The sequence below is a fragment of the Musa acuminata genome, chromosome BXJ3-2 (assembly GCF_036884655.1).
Source record: "Musa acuminata AAA Group cultivar baxijiao chromosome BXJ3-2, Cavendish_Baxijiao_AAA, whole genome shotgun sequence".
Lineage (NCBI taxonomy): Eukaryota > Viridiplantae > Streptophyta > Magnoliopsida > Zingiberales > Musaceae > Musa > Musa acuminata.
The window spans coordinates 14,423,849-14,443,991 of NC_088350.1; the positions used below are offsets into that span (position 1 = coordinate 14,423,849).

Consider the following 20,143-nt stretch of genomic DNA (forward strand, 5'->3'; position numbering starts at 1 on the left):
AAGGGATTTTAGATAACATATTCTAGTCTAACAAGATTTTAATCCAAATAAGATTAAAGATAAACTGTAATACAGAAAATATATCATATAAAACATATACCTTTTTAACATATTTAATTCTACAATAAAAACCTCAATCATGGGTCAAAGAATATTATGAAAACTTTAACTTATTATTTTAATATAAAAAAATTTGACATTTAAAGAATTGATACACATTTTTCAAACTATAAAACTTTCAACATTTAAAGAATCAAAATAAAAGCTAAAACTTTTAAGAAAGGTAGGGAAACCTACCTCTTGTCAATAGGGTGTAACACCTCGTTCCTCCCGTCGCCAGGCTCGACTAGGTAAGGAACGAAGGAGAAAAATCCCTCCCCTTTAAATAGGAGGAGGTGAGCCTCTATTAAGGGAAATAAATTTTAATTTTCGTATTTATTTAATATAAATTATTTCCATTTAATATGCTAACAAATATGATATCATCATATTTGGAATACTTACTAGTTATTTCCTTAATTCATATTAACAAACAAGGAAGTAGATTAAGATTTCCTAAATTATGATGGCAAGTAAGGAAAACAAAATTTAAATCTCAATCTCAAATATTTGATTTGATTACAATTATAATGTAGTCAAAGACATAAAAAAAACCAAAGAATAGATCCATTGGCTTCAACAATCAGTTGATGTGATGATATTTCTCTAGATTTTTAAAGTAACAAACTCTTAATAGGATTGAGAGATCTTGGACCAAAGAGTACCATAAGAGCTCTAAGGTATTAGTCGTCAAACTCCAAATTCTTTATAAAAATTATAAAAAATTATTTATAAAAAAGTGAAAATAAGAAAATTTTTTTTTTTTAAGAGTCATAGAGATAGTCAATCGAATGAGATGATTTGGAAAATTAATTTATGATCAAGGAATTATTAAGGATAGATTGGTTGGTTCTCGACACAAAAATTAATAATAATAAAATATATGATAAATTACATGTCAGTGAATTGTTTGGTTCTTTACAAACATACAAGGAGAGAACGAGTGAATTTAAAGATACTAATATTGAGCATGCCTCGCAAAGTAAATTAAATCTTTCTAAAAAGAAGAAATAATAATAATGGCATTGAACAACCAAGCAAATAAAATTTTAAGGGTCGTAGTTACGGTACAAGAGGTTAATCAGACAATTAAAGTCACTATGAATCCGATGATCGGACTTATGGAAACACTGAGGGCAACAATCAAACTTGTTATAAGAAAATATTCAGTGTGATCATATTGAAAAGTTTTGAAAACTAATTATTTTGTGGGAAGAGAAAAAAAAAATAGAGAACTTACTTTTGACATGTTAGTCTATTAATTAATGATGCATCAAATAAGTGAGATTTTGTGATTAAGGTAAGGTACAATAATATATTTAAGTGGTTCAATGCCTACAAGGACATATATATCATAATATAACTAGATTGAGAAGAAAGATCTTGATGAAAAGAATAGAAGATAAGAACAATTATTGAAGAAGTGGAAAAGAATAGAAGATAAGAACAATTATTGAAGAAGTGAAGAAGCTTTATTGAAGAAATGAAAAATGCTTCAATACATTAACATGTTCCCTCTCCTATTTATATATATTAGGAGAATGAGAGACTTCGTGAGTAGGGCAAGAGCAGATTGCTGCTATTGTTGTGATTGTTGTTGCTGTGAGGGCATAGGCATTCCCTTCGTTCTCCTTAAGTCCGCCCTTTGTTCTTCTTAAGTCCACCGACTATTAGTAGATCAGCGAAGGCTACCACGGTGAGGAAGATGAGGATTAGTCGTAGATCCTCTTAGGAATGTAGCTGCAGCGGCGTTGGTCGCTGGCCGAAGACAAGGGCGAAGCTTCGCTTTTCTCAACGACGTTGGTCGCTGGCCAAAGGCAAGAGTGAAACTTCGCTTTTCTCACTGCTCTAATACCATGATAAAAATAATAGAAGATAAGAACAATTATTGAAAAAGCTTTATTGAAGAAGTGAAGAAACTTTATTGAAGAAATGAAAAATGCTTTAATACATTAACATGTTCCCTCTCTTATTTATACAGATTAGGAGAAAGGATTTCCCTCAACAGAATAGAGGATTTTCCTCAACAGAATAGAGAGATTTCCTTATATAGGGGAAATGTTTTGCTCTTGCCTTTGGCCAGCGACCAATGTCATTGAGAAAAGTGAAGTTTCGCCCTTGTCTTCGACCAGTGACCAACGTCGCTGTAGCCACATTCCTAAGAGGCTCAATGGCCAATCCTCATCTTTTTCACCACAGTAGCCTTCACTGCCTTCACTGATCTGCCAACAGTCGGTCGACTCAAGGAGAACGAAGGATGGACTTAAGGAGAACGAATGGGAACACCTGTGCCCTCACAAAATCGCAACAGTAGTAGTGATCTGCTCTTGCCCTACTCACGAAGTCTCTCACTTGTAAATCATTCTTTGCATCAATCCAAGATTGGTATCCTGATAGCATCAATCCAAGATTGGTATCCTTAGGAGCACCATCTTGCGGGGGCATGATAGAAGATAAGATTTTCCCAACTATATGAGGAAATCCGTTGAAGATAATTTGTATAAATAGGAGATGGAACATGTTAATGCATTGAAGCATTTTCATTTCTTTAATAAAGCTTCTTATCTTCTTCAATAAAGCTTCTTCAATAATTGTTCTTATCTTCAATTATTTTCATTAGATTTTTAACCTTTTAAATTTAGTCGAGAAGTTGATATTATTCTTAGTTATTTTGATGAAGATGGTGGTGAGCTGCATGATAATAGTTATTAACCAATGTTTGAATCCTTTTAAATCAACATTCAATTGACATTGAATGATAATGTTGGGTTAGTTGAAACTAGAGAATATGTGCTCTACTTCAACGTCGAACATTAATAGTTCTAAAGAAAATTCTTGAGTTGTAGTTGTTGAATCTCGAATTTTGATGATGAAACTAATTGATTGTGTTTAGATGTTTAATTGCATTTTGAGTGATGCAGGTCTACTCGATCAGGATTAGACAGTTAACGCAGGAGGAATTGACAATGCGCCGGAGGAGATCACGTTAGGATATTGGATGGCAGAAGGCTTCGGACGTTGGGCATCAGGCCAAGAGCAGAATTGCGCCAAGGATATCGGGGTTGCGGAGGTCAATCGCCGATTGGGACAATGCGCTGAAGAATCGGACGAAGCGCCAACCAATGACGTGCCGGGCAACAGAATGTCAATTCACGTTGTAATAATTGTCTAGATCGGAGTAGAGTTTGGGCTTATGTGTGCAGGATTAACTACGATAACGATGAAGACATAAAGCGAAACAAAGTGTCGGAGTCAAGCGCGAAGGATTTGTTGCGAGTTCGAGAGTTCGACGGAAGTTCGAAGGTTCGTTGGGAATGCTGCCGGAACTAGCCGAGAATGAGTAGGGAGCTTGCCGAAGGGTTTTTCGAAAGCTCGCCAGAAGGTTCATTAGAAGTTCACAGAGCTCGTCGAGAAAGATCGGAGCTTGCCGAAGAAGCTCGTTGGAACTCGTCAAGATCAAATCGTGAAGTCTAGGAGCTTGCCGGGAGTATGCAGAATGGTTTCTGAGAGTTCGTCGGAAGACCGCCGGAAGTTCGCCGGAAGCTCGCCGGAAGCTCGCCGGAAAAAGTCTTGACTTGCAGACTTTGTATAGCTTAGTAAATGCATTTAAATTTGTAGTTAGCACGTTAATTAGGGTTAGGATTAGGTGTTAATCTTATAACCCAAGTAAGGGCCAATTGGGCCCGAGTTCAGACTAGTTTGGGCCAAGTTTGGAGCCTAACCAATGAGCTGAAATAGTGTAGGCGGTGGCACCGCCTAGAACCCGAGAACTGAGCGGCGGCACCGCCCAGAACCCGAGAGGTCGGGCGGTGGCACCGCCACCCTCGGGAACCCAAGAGAATTCAAAATTTGGAGCCCAAATTTGAATCCTCTTGGGGCCTATAAATACCCCTCAATTCTCAGCAGAGAAAACAACCTTTAAGAAGCAAGAGATTGAGATAAAAGTCTTAGCAAAGTCTTTAGCAAGTTTTTGTTTTCAATAGCTTGAGTGTTCACCTCCCTCTTTCTCTTTGAAAATTTGTAAGAGAGTGAACCACTTGTAAAAGGTTGTAAGAGGAGTATTTGTCCTTCCCCTTCAAAGTGATTTTGCTAGTAGAAGTTGGGAGCCTCATCGAAGAAGGCTTCGCAAGTGGATGTAGGTCGCATGACCGAACCACTATAAATCGGTTTGCGTTTATCTTATTGTCATTTATATTACTGCAAACCATCTTCACTTTGATGCTCTACTTCTTTGTCTTCTTCTTACGTATGCCTTCAAGTTAAAACGCAATCGAAACGGTTTCAAACAAAACGTTGCTTTTATCGTATGAAGTTTCCGAAAGTGTTTAAATCGTCAAAAGTTTATCATACTTTACCACTGCACTAATTCACCCCTCTCCCTCTCTTAGTGCCGCTCCGATCCTAACAGTAGTTAATCGTCATCTTAGACTCTGCCCTAGTTCTTCATAAGAAACTCCACTGAGAAAATTATAATCTTTAGTCAAAACTTTTGAAAGATATAAGTTTGATGAAATTGAAGAACCCATTAAATTTGAGAAAGAATCAAAACATACAACTAATTCAAAGAAATTAAGGATGATGAATTTTTATTATCCGATAAGAGGTATTGATAGATCCCATCAACACTCGAGCAACAGTCTCAAACAAAAAAAATTCTTTTGGCAAGACTATAGTTATTACCCCTAAGAGCCCAATCTATCATAGTTGTTGAAAGCATGATAGGTTCAATTGCTATAACAAAAGAGAACACCTTAGTAATAATTTCATTAAATCTTTGGCATTAGATTTTTTTTTTAATTTTGAAGGGAATAACTTGGATATTTATATTATGGAGAAGTGTTAAAATAATGCTAATAAAAGTTTAATTAATTTAGAAATATTAAGATAATTATTTAATTGATTTAGGAGATGCTAAGCTTATAGTTTAATCAAACAAGAATAGAGAGGATTATGATAAGTCCTAATTTAGTTAAGTGCCATGAGTCTGGAATATAAATAGATGTATGATCTTCCCTCGTGAGAGCATCATGCATATTATGATTAATGAGTCACAATAGAGGAAGAGAGAAGAGTTGCATATTATGGGTCAAAGGGTTGAAATCATGCATATTTTATTAATGAAATTATTATTATTAATTAATTAATTAATTTATGATTATTAAATGTAATAATAATAATAATAATAATAATAATAATAATAATAATAATAATAATAATAAATAAATAAATAAAATAAATAAATAAATAAATAAATAAAATAGCACATTTGATATGAACCAGAATTGAGTAGGTGGATTGGGCACTAAATCAAGGGAAAGAAAAGTTGTCTCTTCAGAAAGATGATGATCTAACAATGGAAAGCATCGCCATCTTCCATCATGATGCAGGTCTCAACATTCCCTTACTTTTGCGTGATCCATTTTCTTCTCCATCTTTTCTTCCGGCTGCCACAAAAGCCTTGTCAAGTCTCATCTTTTTCTTCCTTTTGCGTAATCCTCTTTTCTTCCCAGCTTTTCTTCTTCCAGCCGCTTACTGCCACTTCAAATGATGTAGATTCTTCCTTCGTGGTGTCATCAGCATGACTATTCTTCTTGTTGGTGGCAATTAAGCATGGTGTACCGGAAGGGTTGGCTAGAAACAAGGCTCCATGAAAAGGTAGAGCAGAAAGGTCGGCCCCATGAGTAAACTTTAGCAGACAATGTGTGTCCTATCTTACTGCTAAGCCATGCACGTGAATGTATGTAAGTTTCATGTTCCAAATTTCTGAAAATAATTAACAGATGAATCATGAATCCAATATTAAAGTAGAGCTTTTTTGTGACTTTGATAATGATGCGTTCCGGAATCCAATGCCTCGACGAATCTTTCGATGTCGAGTTCCAAATCTGTACCTTAAAAGCGAAGAGAAAGAGACAGGTACATGCACCGACTGTTTGACCGCTCTCTTCATCAGTGGAGAAAACATAATCCTCCTCGATCTCGAAATATTGTGGATGGGTTCAGCATCTGCAGGCAAAGGGTGATGGAAGCCTTTTGAATGTTCGTTTAGACTGAAACCTACTAGCAAAGCTTGTTGAAAAGTATTTTACTCGTGTGAAATGGATAGGAAGACAAATCCTTTAGTCACAGTAATTATGATTGAAATTACATAATATTCAATTCAATCACAAGGTAATTAACTTTTTGTGCCTAATTTTTTGGTGACAGTTCATTGTTACGTCAACTTCAATGGTGGTCCAATACGCGGGGGCTGTCTCATCAATAATGTAGGACGGACTTTGGATGGACCAATGTACACCATTTAATGCTTGCCGATAGAGATCGATCTTTGTAATTGGAACTTGAATCACTCGGATCTCAGATGGTAGAAGAGCAACTTTATGTCACCATCGACACTCAATTTTCTCCCATCTTGAGATTTGAGTTCCTGATGCAAAACAATGTGACGTACGTATATTTGCTGTTTTGGATATAGAGACTTTGTGTTGAACATTCCAACGCATGCAAGCGAGCAAGAGTATTACGATTACTTCAAAACGTGGCCAGGTGGCCGCCCGATGAGTAGAGATGGCCAATAAATTCTGCTTTATATATTAATAAAAATAATAGAAGATAAGAATAATTATTATAAAAATTTTATTGAAGAAGTGAAGAAGTGAAGAAGTTTTATTGAAATAATTTTAACTTGAATACATTAACATATCCCTCTCCTATTATAAAGAATTTTTATCAACATAATAGAGAGATTTCCTCGAAAAAATCTTATATCACATATCTCATTTCAAATATATGAGCTCAACACATATCTCTTGCCAACATGTAGCTTAAGGCTCTTCGAGTTGGTCATTTCATTATACGCGGATTAAAAATGTGCACTTCACCGACAAGGTGATCAACGGCTGAAAATACAGATCCGGTTCGGCCTCAGAACCCAGTTTCTAAATGAGCCGGATTGAGCTCCATCTGGCCCGGCCCAAACACTAACCTCACGAACCAAGAACCGGAGCCACAGCCGAAGAGAGCCGGCATCAAGATGAACGTCCTGGTCGCTGCGATCCGCTCTCGTCAGCCCCCGCGCTGCTCCCGCTCCCCCTCCCCTGGACGGTGCCCATCTCCTTCTTCGATTCCACCCCACCCCCGTCTTGCAGCGCAAGACAAGTATTGGCACTTCATGAGTTCTGATCCATTTTATTTTATTTTCAAAAGAGTAAGCGATGAAGCCGGGATTGGAATCAGTACCTTGCGACATACTGTTAAATCTTAAGGTGGGTTCTGTTCGATGCTTTCTAGGTAAGTCCTAGACTTCTTTCGATTGCTTGCTTGCGCCCGGAGAAGGGTAATACAATTCGGACTCCTCCCTTGTCCTCTATTTGTCTGATTCATACAATACAAAATGAACGAAATCTGCAATTTGATGAGAGGCTTCATAGGCTAAGCGTGTTGGGAATTATTTCCTTCCACGGATGCTGCTATGCGAAATTGTGGTGTCCACCTACATTACTTTGGAAACGCGAGTCTGCCTTTGCTGAGAACTACTTCAGGAAGGTGGTTAACTTCGAACGGTACGTCATGGTTCAATTCTTGGGTTGCACAACTTTCTGATCAATTGAGCATCCCTGCTTCTATTCATTTCTTGTATCTCTGCTCTGCATCAGAAAGCACATTCCTTTTCAATTAAATTAGGATTTTTTTTCCCCCTTCTTTTCTTCTTTCCTTCCTCCAAATAATATCCTGTGTTGTGTGTTTTTTCTCTTTGTTAGAGTTGAAATACCTCAATAACCAACTCTTTTAACGGACAAGCAACTCCGACAAGTCCAACCAAATGTCTCTAAACTTCAACTATTTCTATTTCACGTAGTATAAAAAAAACTTTATTATGAGCATGCTATATGGTTAGTCTTACATTTGCCTTTGTTTCTTACTTTATGTGAAAACTTGTAGTGAATTCTTCTTACATATTAAAGCGTAGTACTCTTTCTTGGTTCTAAAGAAAGTCTATATATTTATTGTTAGAGAGCATAATGTTCTTCATGAATTATATTTTCGGCGACTCAACTACCATGCAAAATGGAATAGAGAGATGGAATCTAAAAGGATACTAGTCTGCAACCTCTCGGACTATGCCGAGTACCTCTTTCAGGTTAACTTTAATATATGAGAACTTTTCCTTCTGCTAGCCTAGCTGGTTTTGTGTATTCTACTTGACACTTATCTACTTGTGACTTGTAAGGCTGTTTATATATTATGTTGTTGCTATTAGTCTTCTCAAAGATTTTAGTACAAGTTTAGAACTACTAAGCTGTTGGCTGTTGTTTTCTCTTTGCCTGGCCATTCTTATCACTTGTTTAACTGAAAACATTTCCATACCAATGTTTCTGGTCTTCATTTCGAATTACTTCTATTGTGCACTCTACACAATCTTTGTAACACATAATTTCCTTTGCATTTCTGAGGTTGCATCAACTAAATTGAGTCGTTTGAAGTCAAACCTTTTCTTTCCTCCATATCTGCTTACACTTCTTAGATTCTATCAACTACATTAAATTGTCTAAAGTGAATATGTTTTCTTTTTTCCATAGCCTTGTTTCTGAATGGATGTCTTCTACACCAACAAACCCTGCCACAATTCCCTCCCCATATTGCCTTGTGTTCAAGAAAACTCTCCATTACCAACCTGAGCTGTATTTGCCTAAGTAACCTTCTCTGTTCTCTGTCTGCAACGCTTGCTGTATCGATAGCTATAGAAGGATATAATGGTAATTGTCCAATATGAAATTCAGTCGCTAATTTTCAATATGCAAAAAGCGCAATGTCCACCTTAAACATATTGCACAAGATGTCATCTGAGAGCCAAGCTTAAGAGCTGAGCTTTGATTCATTGGCTGCATAATTTGGAACAGTTCTCTAGGAGTCTATTTTGCCATCATTCAAAATGCACCATACTTTGAACTCCAGAATTTCACCTTCTTTTTGCACCTTTTGATGTAGAACAGATTATGTTATATATGGTCTTTACAGGTTAGGGATAGGAAATTAGAAGTCTGAAGCAATGCTAACAGTTTTTTATTATGATACAAGTTGGTTGTTGTTCATGATTAAATCTAAGGCTAAACTTCTGTTTATTATGCAAAGCATTGAACCAACAACATGATTCTTGTTTCTCATCCATGGCTACTATCACAAAGCGGGAGCTAGTTTCTTGGACATGTGCAGAACGTAAATGTATGTTCTTGCTTCTCTGTGTTCAAATTGGAAAAGTCTCAGGTTTATGATTCAGAGTTCAACTTTTTGTTCCAAGCACTTCCAGCATCAATTGGTTGATGACTAGCATGATACTTTTTCCAACATTAAGAAAATCATATACCTTGTTATCTCATAAGTGTTTGGTATCTGTCTGAAGCAAGGTTGATTCACTTTATTTTTGTCACAGACTAAACATGGATGAGTTTAGGAAACAAATCTCTTAGACTGTTCTTGGATAGTCTTCTCTCTCTCTTTTTTCAATCTAAGCAATTAAGCTGGAGGATTTGGATATGATGTTCTATACATTGTTCAGAAAACTTGCTTCCAAACATTCCACATAGGCCAGTAGGATTGATCAGTCTTGTAGTGTGCATAACTTTGTCCCTCATGCTTTGCAGGGATAATGTTTCTGAAACCATGGCCATCTTGTCATTGAGTTTAAGGATTTTATTCCTATTTTAGGTAATATTTCAGTTCTACATTAAGAAGAGCAAAGTCATTCCAGAAAGACGATGATCTAATGATGAGGAGAACAAGTGCTAGCTTTTAACAATTTCATTCAGGTCCCTTATCCTCTCCATACGAACTGTGATTAAGATCTAAGAAACTTTGAGATTAGGTGTAATTACTGGTATCATGGTAGAGCTTTCTGGATTCCAAACTACTATGTTTGTACGTCTTCCTTTGGCTACCTAAGTTAAGCATGCCACTAACGATTGGCTACTGCTTTTACTGAACTACTTGTGATAACTTCATGACCTGAACATCTTCTCAGGGCATGTGACTCAAAACATTCTACTTGATAGAATAAGTGATACATTTGAATTACTTGGTGATACAGTTATATAAGTTTTTCGTTTTCTATTTTACGGTGGATGCACTATTTATTTATCATGATTTTGGTGCTAATTTTTCTTTAAATTTTCCAGAGAAAACAGTTTTATTTTGTGGACTTTCTCGAGAGGGACATCGTTAAAGAACACAAGTTTCACCTTTACGTAGTAACCTCTCGAGAACACATTTTTTTTCTCGAGTAACCTATGTCTGATTATACAGAACATAAGTTCCGACTTTACGTAGGTTCGATAGGGTATTCCATCCTCCTAAGAAATATGTGTGACATATTAAATGGGAGGATGTTGAGGATATTAATCCTCAGACCTACTTGGAGGCTATTACGAGTATAGACTCCAGGAAGTGGCAAGAGACCATGAATTCTGAGATAGATTTCATGTACTCTAACAATGTTTGGAACTTAGTTGATACTCCCGAGGGTATTGTACCCATTGGTTGCAAGTGGATCTTCAAGAAGAAGATCGGAGTAGATGAAAAGGTAGAGACCTATAAAGCAAGGCTAGTGGCTAAGGGGTATCGTCAAAGGCAAGGTTTTGACTATAACGAAACCTTCTCACCCGTAGTCATGCTAAAATTTATCTGAATTCTATTGGCTATTGCAGCACACTATGATTATGAGATCTGACAGATGAACGTGAAAATTGCGTTCCTCAATGGTAATCTTGAGGAGGTGTATATGATACAACCCGAGGGATTCGTGTCCAATGATAGTCCAGATAAAGTGTGTAGGTTGCTTAGGTCTATTTATGGACTGAAGCAAGCTTCCCGAAGTTGGACCATAAGATTTGATGAGGCGATCATATCTTATAACTTCATTAAGAACGAAGATGAGCCTTGTGTGTACAAGAAAATAAGTGGGAGCGCTATCACCTTTTTGGTGCTATATGTGGATGACATCCTGATTATTGGGAATGATATAGGAATGCTCTCCACAGTAAAGGCTTGGCTATTTAGATACTTTTCCATGAAGGATTTAGGAGAAGCATCCTATATATTGGGGATTCAGATTTATAAAGATAGATCCAAGAGGATGCTTGGCTTGTCCTAATATGTACATAGACACCATTATCAAAAGGTTTGGTATGGAAAATTCCAAGAGATGTCTCATACCAATGAGACATAGTATATCATTTTCTAGGAGTATGTCTCAAAGACTCCTGAAGAAAGGGTAAACATGGATAGAATACCCTATGCATCGACAATAGGGTCTATCATATATGTTATGTTATGTACTAGGCCTGAGATAGCGCATGCTCTAAGTATCAAGAGCAGGTATTAGGTAGATCCAGGCTTAAAGCACTGAAAAGCAGTAAAGTGTATCCTTAAGTACTTGAAAATGACTAAGGATCTTTTACTGATATATGGAGGAAGTAGCCTTAGGGTTAAGAGCTACATGGACTCGAGCTTCTAGTCCGATGTCGATGATAGCAAGTCTAATTCAAAGTATGTGTTCATCATGAATGGAGGAACAGTATGTTGGAAGAGTTTCAAGCAAGACACTACTGTTGACTCGACCACAAAGGCAGATTATATTGCTGCGATAGAGGCAGCAAAGGAGGGAGTTTAGATGAAGAAGTTCATCACAGATCTAGGAGTCGTTCCAAGCAGCGAGGAGCCGATTCCCTTATATCGCGACAACTACGGGGCGATTGCTTAAATGAGGGAACCAGGTCTCATTAGAAGTGTTCTAAGGAGGTTCCAGCTTATTAGAGAGATCATGACCCGAAGAGATGTAGCAGTGGAAAGAGTTCTATCTGAAGATAACATCGTAGATCTATTGACAAAACCGTTGTCTCAAATTGTCTTTGAGCGTCATACAGGTCCGATAGGTATTCGACATTAAGGTGATTGACTTTAGGTCAAGTGGGAGATTGCTAGTCATAGGTGTCCTGCAAGCTAATCACATGAGTGATGACACGTATGACTTGATACACAATCTTTTTTCTTATTATTATTATGACATTCTCTCACTTTATATTGCTTGTTGCATATATATATTGTGATGTCCATAGATCTGTGCAATGAGAATCGGATCATGATGAGATTATGATGATGAGATCGATTCACCTTTAAACACAGACCCTAAATAATCTTAGTCATAGGTTACTCGAGAGGGACATCGAGATAACTAGATAGACTGGTGTATTGTATACTCGTCCATATGATGGAGGTGGCTAGTCTCATAGCTGTTTGTGTGGGGATACTAGGGATACAGTGCAGGTGCTAATTGGAGAATAGGTTCACTGATTGATTTGCTTACGGAATGATGGATGGTTGATGATACCTCATTGTTAGACAGTGATTCCGTCGTCCTAGTAGTGTACCTGGTCCTCAAACTTGAGACACTAAGGATGTCCTGTATGATTACTCCACTATTTGATTTTGGACTTATACTACAGTCGGTCATTGGGAGTGGCAGCCAACCTTACGAGGGCTATTGAATGTCAATAGAGTATCATCCACTCTCGGTATCATGAGAAGAATATCCTGTGTGTTCTTGATCAGACAAATCCTTAGCCAAGGTTATTCGGATTAAGAGAGAAAGAGTTCTTCGGGAGAATCCGATTAGAGCGAGACTCGAGGAGAAACCGTATGGGCCTGACAGCATCATGCCTGGTATATGGTCTTTGGGATATTATATGGATGAGGGACTATAGGTACAAGGTAACTGAGGACAGATAGATCCAAAGGATTATATTCTCATGTATTATCTAGGAACTGCGATGTAGTGGCATAGTACATCCGTAGTCGATGAGTCGAGTGAATTATTATGGAGATCAAGGTCTGCCATACCGAATCGTACCGCCCAATACGGGCGGTACGTACCGGTCCGACAAACCAGCGGTACGTGGATCGCCCGGTACCGGTCCGCACTGTAGCAGTGCACTGTAGCAATGCTACAGTGCTCGGTGAACCTGGGTGTACCGCTCGGTACACCATACTGTACCGGTACCGAGCCCAGGTTGAAATACCGGTACGGTATGGTATTGTGAACCTTGATGGAGATAATAATTCACTGAGCCAGAAGGAGTTCTATCAGGTATGACTCATAGACAACTCGATATTGGTCCAAAGAGTCACACACATATGGTAGGCGTTGCGACGAGTAGAGGTTCAGATATGAGATATCCGTTGAAACCCTTTTCTTATTGGATATCCAATAAGCCCATAAATTATTGGATCTCATGAATAAGATCCAATAAGAGCTAATAAGAGATTATTGGATAGAGACCCACTAATATAAGAGGCTTGGGTAATTGGATGGAGATCCAATACTCAATAGGACAAGATCCATTAGGGTTAAGTTAATTGGAGGCCTTTATAAATAGGAGGGAATCAAATGCCCATAGGCTAGGGCTTCATAGTTGTCATCTTCTACTCTCCTCTCTCCTTCTCCTCCTTAGATAGTAGGTGTGGAGATTTGGGCAACGATTTGAGAAGCGTCGTCATAGCCTTGCTGTGTGGATCACCGCTAGAGAGGAGGACACTTGAACTCCTTCGTCTAATCTCACAGATCTATAGGAATTCAGGGATATACGATCTCCCTAGGTAAAACACTATCTCACATGAGGATTTAAGTTTTACGGGTTTTTGCGCACCAATCTTTGCACGACGATGAACACCTCTTTGGGAAATTTGGGGTTTTTGTTTTTTGTTCTTCTACTGCACATGTGATGTCGCACCTAGATTTCTCAACAGAGGACAACCAATACATGTGCCCGTTTTAAGGAAACAGGCGTTGAGGTGTAGAGAAATGAGTCGCTTAGAGGAGCGGGCTTCCAAGATTGACATTCAGAGGAATGACCAACCCTTCGCACAAGAGGCACCCAAGGACAAGTGAGCTAGGAAGAACGTATAGCGCATAAATGTTAGGATGACTAAGTTCGAATTACGGCTCGATATTGGTAACCAAACTTGACGGTGATCAAGGCAAGCTAGGCACTTGGTAAACGATGAGATTGTGCAAGGCGGGATGGGTTGCTCAGCAACTGAAAGTATTATGCAAAGCTCACAGAGGTAAGGGGAATTGCTAACTCGAAGAATTCAATACTCATGCAAGGGCTTGTATGCAGATGATAGAATGTCCGTAGCCATCCCAAGGCAATCGAAACTCAGCGTCATAGAGCATTGAAGCATTCTTTTCGACGTGGAAAGGATACGTCCGTAGGAGGCTGAAGTGTATAGCAAGTTCAATAAGTTGTTAGGCCTTGATAGGTGCAGCGAGGGTTGTATTGGCTCACAGTCGAATCTAGCAAGTGCGTTCGTGGGGGCAGAACGATACACAGTTTGTTCAGCAAGGCGGAGTAGTATAAGGGGATGGTGGTCTCCGAAACTTCTAGAGGGAAGGATGCGAAGAAAATAGTTGCTCTAACGGATAGATATCCAGGAGAGATAAGTCCCGGTTCTCTAGAGGGAGAATCATGTGCAACGGACCGCACATGTTGAGGGGTACCTTAAGACAATAACTCTATAAAACTCAACGGACCGAGCGAGTAGCGAGGAGTCGTCACATGATCTCGTATAAGGTAATGCGTTGGTGGACGCATTGCTAAATCAAGTGGTGGAGCGACCAAAGGCAACGCCAAATTAAGGCACACTTGGTGTCGATATAGAGATCGGACTCAACAAAGGGCTGACTCGTGGAATGGTGGGCGCGAGGGCTACCATCCTCGTAACCCTCGTGCCTTGTAAGGATGGTAGCCCTCGTAGAATGGTCCTCAGATTTGAGACACCAAGGATGTCCTGTATGAGTACTCGATACTTTGATTCTGGACTTATAGTACAGTCGGTCATTGGGAGTGGCAGCCAACCTTACGAGGGCTATTGAATGTCAATAGAGTATCATCCACTTTCGGTATCATGAGAAGAATATCCTGTGTGTTCTTGCTCAGACAAATCCTTAGCTAAGGTTATTCGGATTGAGAGAGAAAGAGTTCTTCGGGAGAATCCGATTAGAGCGAGACTCGAGGAGAAACCGTATGGGCCTGATAGCACCATGCTCGGTATACGGTCTCTGGAATATTATATGGATGAGGGACTATAGGTACATGGTAACTGAGGACAGATAGGTCTAAAGGATTGGATTCTCATGTATCGTCTAGGGACTGCGATGTAGTGGCCTAGTACATTCGCAGTCGACGAGTCGAGTGAATTATTATGGAGATAATAATTCATTGAGCTAGAAGGAGTTCTATTAGGTATGACTCACAGACAGCTCGATATTGGGCCCAAAGAGTCATACACATATGGTAGGCGTTGCGACGAGTAGAGGTTCGGATATGAGATATCCGTTGAAGCCGTTGTCTTATTGGATATCCAATAAGCACATAAATTATTGGATCTCATAAATAAGATCCAATAAGAGCTAATAAGAGATTATTGGGTAGAGACCCACTAATCTAAGAGGCTTGGGTAATTGGATGGAGATCCAATACCCAATAGGACAGGATCCATTAGGGTTAAGTTAATTGGGGGCCTCTATAAATAGGAGGGAATCAAAGGCCCATAGGCTAGGGCTTCATAGTTGTCATCTCCTATTCTCCTCTCCCCTTCTCCTCCTTAGATAGCAGGTGTGGAGATTTGGGTAACGATTTGAGAAGCGTCGTCACAGCCTTGCTGTGTGGATCACCGCTAGAGAGGAGGGCACTTGAACTCCTTCATCCAATCCCACAGATCTGTAGGAATTCAGGGATATACGATCTCCCTAGGTAAAACACTATCTCACATGTGGATTTAAGTTTTGCAGGTTTTTGTGCACCAATCTTCGTATGACAACGAACACCTCTTTGGGAAATTTAGGGTTTTTATTTTCTGTTCTTTTGCTGCGCATGTGATTTCTCAACAGAGGGCAGCCAGTACATGTGCCCGTTTTAAGGAAACAAGCGTTGAGGTGTAGAGAAATGAGTCGCTTAGAGGAGCGGGCATCCAAGATTGGCATTCAGAGGAATGACTAACCCTTCACGCGAGCGGCACCTAAGGACAAGCGAGCTAGGAAGAACGTATAGCGCACAAAGGTTAGGATGACTGAGCTCGAGTTATGGCTCGACATTGGTAACCAAACTTGACGGTGATCAAGGCAAGCTTGGCACTTGGTAAAAGATGAGATTGTGCAAGGTGGGATGGGTTGCGTAGCAACCGAAAGAATTATGCAAAGCTCACAGAGGTAAGGGGAATTGCTAACTCGAAGAATTCGATACTCATTCAAGGGCTTGTACGCGGATGATAGAATGTCCGTGGCCATCCCAAGGCAATCAAAACTCGGCGCCATGGAGCATTGAAACTTTCTTTTTGACGTGGAAATGATACGTCCGTCGGAGGCTGAAGTGTGTAGCAAGTTCAATATATTGTTAGGCCTTGATGGGTGCAGCGAGGGCTGCATTGGCTCACAATCGAATCAAGCAAGTGCGTTCGCGGGGGTAGAACAATGCATAGTTTGTTCAGCAAGGCGGCGTAGAATAAGGGGATGGTGGTCTCCGAAACTTCTAGAGGGAAGGATGCGAAGAAAAAAGTTGCTCTAACGGGATAGATATCCAGGAGAGATAGTCCCAGTTCTCTAGAGGGAGAATCATGTGTAACGGATCGTACATGTTGAGGTGGTACCTTAAGACAATAACTCCACAAAACTCAATGGACCGAGCGAGTAGCAAGGAGTCGTCACATGATCTCGCATGAGGTAATGCGTTGGTGATCAAGTGGGGGAGCGACCCAAGGCAACGCTAAATTAAGGCACACTTGGTGTCGATATATAGATCAGACTCAACAGAGGGCTGGCTCGTGGAATGGTGGGCGCGAGGGCTACCATCAACTCAATGCAAATCGAGGGGCGGAGCAACTTGGGTGGAATTTGGTGAAGTGCCCAGGTCGTATAAAGGGAGTCGACATAGAAGATAAAACATGAAGCGGAGGCACGAAGCTTTCCTTGGATAGAAGTCATGGACATGAACTCTTACAGACGCATGAGCGGGATCATGTCGTTCCACGGGTCCCTCATTCTGATGGAGCGGACTCATCCTATATGGTGCCAAAGATGAAGGGAGCTTCGAGGCATATGCACCTTATCTCGGTGAAGCATTTGATGAGGTAACTAAGGTGATTCAACTTGCAGAGGCGAAGTTGGGGTCAGAAGGCCTTGGCACAGGGCAGGAGAACACGAAGGTGGGTACTCTTGAAGAATATGCCATAGTGCTACTATTTGAGTTGTTACGAAGGAAGCGGTGCACAACAGAGATTGTGCTGGGGGGAAGAGGCCTAGGATCCAGATAATGGGGCACTAATTTTAGCGAAGTCGGTGGACTTTGGGAGTTGTTAGACGATGGACTGTCTTAAAGCTATACTTCGTCCGGGTGTGACCCGAGAGTGAGTGGACGAAGGTCGATTGTCAAAGGAGCAAATACAATCGGTAGTGGTAGAGGTCCTGCGATGTGTTGGTAGAGGCCACACATGGAGACATCGCAGTCCGAGTTCATCCCACAAAGATCAAAATGCAATGGAGATGTCACCAAGAGGGCGACATGGTGCAGCGGATCGTGGTGGAACACTTCGAGGCAATGTGATACACACGGGACTAGTTTCACGAGGGACTGGGTTATACAAAGGTATGATGGTGAGCTACTGGGAGTTCCACTTTGATGAACAACACGACGACAACAATGGCTATGGATTCAAGGAGTGAATGTCATGGTTGTTAGGATCGGAGCGGCACTAAGAGGGGGGGGTGAATTAGTGCAGCAGCTTAAAATGTTGGTTTCGACAAATCTTTCGTACGATAAAAATCGGAATCGGAAGTGTTTAATTTGAAAGCATATTCGCAAAGTTGTGCAGTAAATGTAATGAGGAAATAAAGCAAATAAGAGGGTTTGCAGTAATGTAAATAGCAGTAATGAAATGCAAACCAGAGATTACGCCGTTTTTAAAGTGGTTCGGTCAAGTGACCTACATCCACTTGCGAGGCCCCTCTTCGATGAGGCTCCCACCTTCCACTAGCAAATCTCTTGAAAGGGAAGGGTAAATACCCCTCTTACAACTCTTTACAAGCGGTTCACTCTCTTACAAATTTTCAGCAAGAAAGAAGGAGGTGAACACTAGCAAAATGAAAACAAGATTAGCTAGGACTTTTCTAAGACCTTTCTCTCAAACACTTGCTGCTCAAAAAGTTATTCTCTCAGCTGAGATTTGAGGGGTATTTATAGGCCTCAAGAGGATTCAAATTTTGGGCTCCAAAATTTGAATTCTCTTTGGGTTCCCGAATGCTGGAGGTGCCACCGCCCAGCCAAGCGGTGCCACCGCCCAGCGCTCGGGTGCTGGACGTTGCAACCGCCCAGCCAAGGAGGTGTCACCGCCCAGCTCTCGGGTGCTGGGCGGTGCCACCGCCTAGGCCAAATCAGCTCACTGGTTGGGCTCCAAACTTGGCCCAAACCAGTCCGAACTCAGGCCCAATTGGCCCCTACTTGGGTTATAGGATTAACACCTAATTCTAACCCTAATTAACGTGCTAACTACGAATTTAAAGACATTTTCTAAGCTATTACAAAGTTTGTAAGTCAAGACTTCTTCCGGCGAGCTTCCGGCGAACTTCCGGCGGTCTTCCGATAAACTCTCGGAAACCATTCTGCGGACTCCCGGCAAGCTCCTAGACTTCACGATTTGATCTTGGCGAGTTCCGATGAGCTTCTTCAGCAAGCTCCGATCTTTCTCGGCGAGCTCCGTGAACTTCCAACGAACCTTCCGGCGAGCTTCCGAAAAACCCTTCGGTAAGCTCCCTACTCATTCTCGGCTAGTTCCGGCAGCATTCCCGACGAACCTTCGGACTTCCGTCGAACTCTCGAACTCCCAACGAATCCTTCGCGCTTGACTCTAGCACTTTGTTTCGCTTTATGTCTTCATCGTTATCGTAGTTAATCCCGCACACACAAACCAAAACTCTACTCCGATCTAGACAATTATTATAAAGCGAATTGACATTCTGTTGCTTGGCACGTCATTGGTTGGCGCTTCGTCCGATTCTTCGGCGCATCGTCCTCTCTTGCGGCTTGTTGCCCAATCGGCGGTTGACCTCCACAACGCCGATATCCTTGGCGCAATTCCGCTCTTGGCCCGATGCCCAACGTCCGAAGCCTTCTGCCATCCAATATCCTAACGTGATCTCCTCCGGCGCAACGTCAATTCCTCCTACCTTAATTGTCTAATACTGATCGAGTAGACCTGCATCACTCAAAATACAGTTAAACATAAACATAATTATCAATTGGTTTCATCATCAAAATACGAGATTCAATAATCTCCCCCTTTTTGATGATGACAACCAATTGATGACGGAGTTAAACTTGACTCCCGGAGTTCAAACAAACTCCCCCTATCAATATGCCATATTGATAGAACCTTGAATTCAAACTGAAATCAAGTCATTGCAATATTCATCATGAATACTTGCAACACATCATCATGAACATATGCATAAAACTTATGCATCACATATCATGTCATCAACATACTTCTCCCCCTTTGTCATCAACAAAAAGGAGAAGTACCACAATCAAATGTTTGTTATATGGGTTCAACTTATTGCATGAAAAACATATTATCAAGTTTTATCATCATGCAATCTAACGATTAAAGATGTGTAAGTTTAGCATGTTTGGTCTTCTTGAGATAGCTATTGATTGCTTCTCTTTAGACTATAAGCTAGCAATTTTTATGATATGCAAGTTTTACTACATACAAGTTAGCAAAAAAATTACGAAAGCAAATACAAGATAGCTTTCTTGTGTAAGCTCATGATTCTTGCTTCCTATTGCAATGTGCAAGTTGCAAGTTTTGCTTCTTTTGCAATGTGCAAGTTTTCAAATTTTGCATCTTGAGCGAGCAATATTTCTCCCCCTTTGTCATTGTCAAAAAGAAAAGAAGAATATAGTTTTGTAGTTCTTTTTCCTTTTACAACGATTTCAAA

At 40.2% G+C, this 20,143-nt stretch overlaps 1 long non-coding RNA gene across 1 annotated transcript; it reads left to right on the forward strand.

Annotated features, from left to right (window-relative positions):
* The first annotated feature begins 7,085 nt into the window (after positions 1–7,085).
* Positions 7,086–8,465, forward strand: LOC135631055 (uncharacterized). The gene is made up of 4 exons (XR_010494261.1): positions 7,086–7,203; positions 7,306–7,364; positions 7,530–7,661; positions 8,113–8,465. It is a non-coding gene; the product is annotated as an uncharacterized LOC135631055 (long non-coding RNA).
* The last annotated feature ends 11,678 nt before the right edge of the window (positions 8,466–20,143 follow it).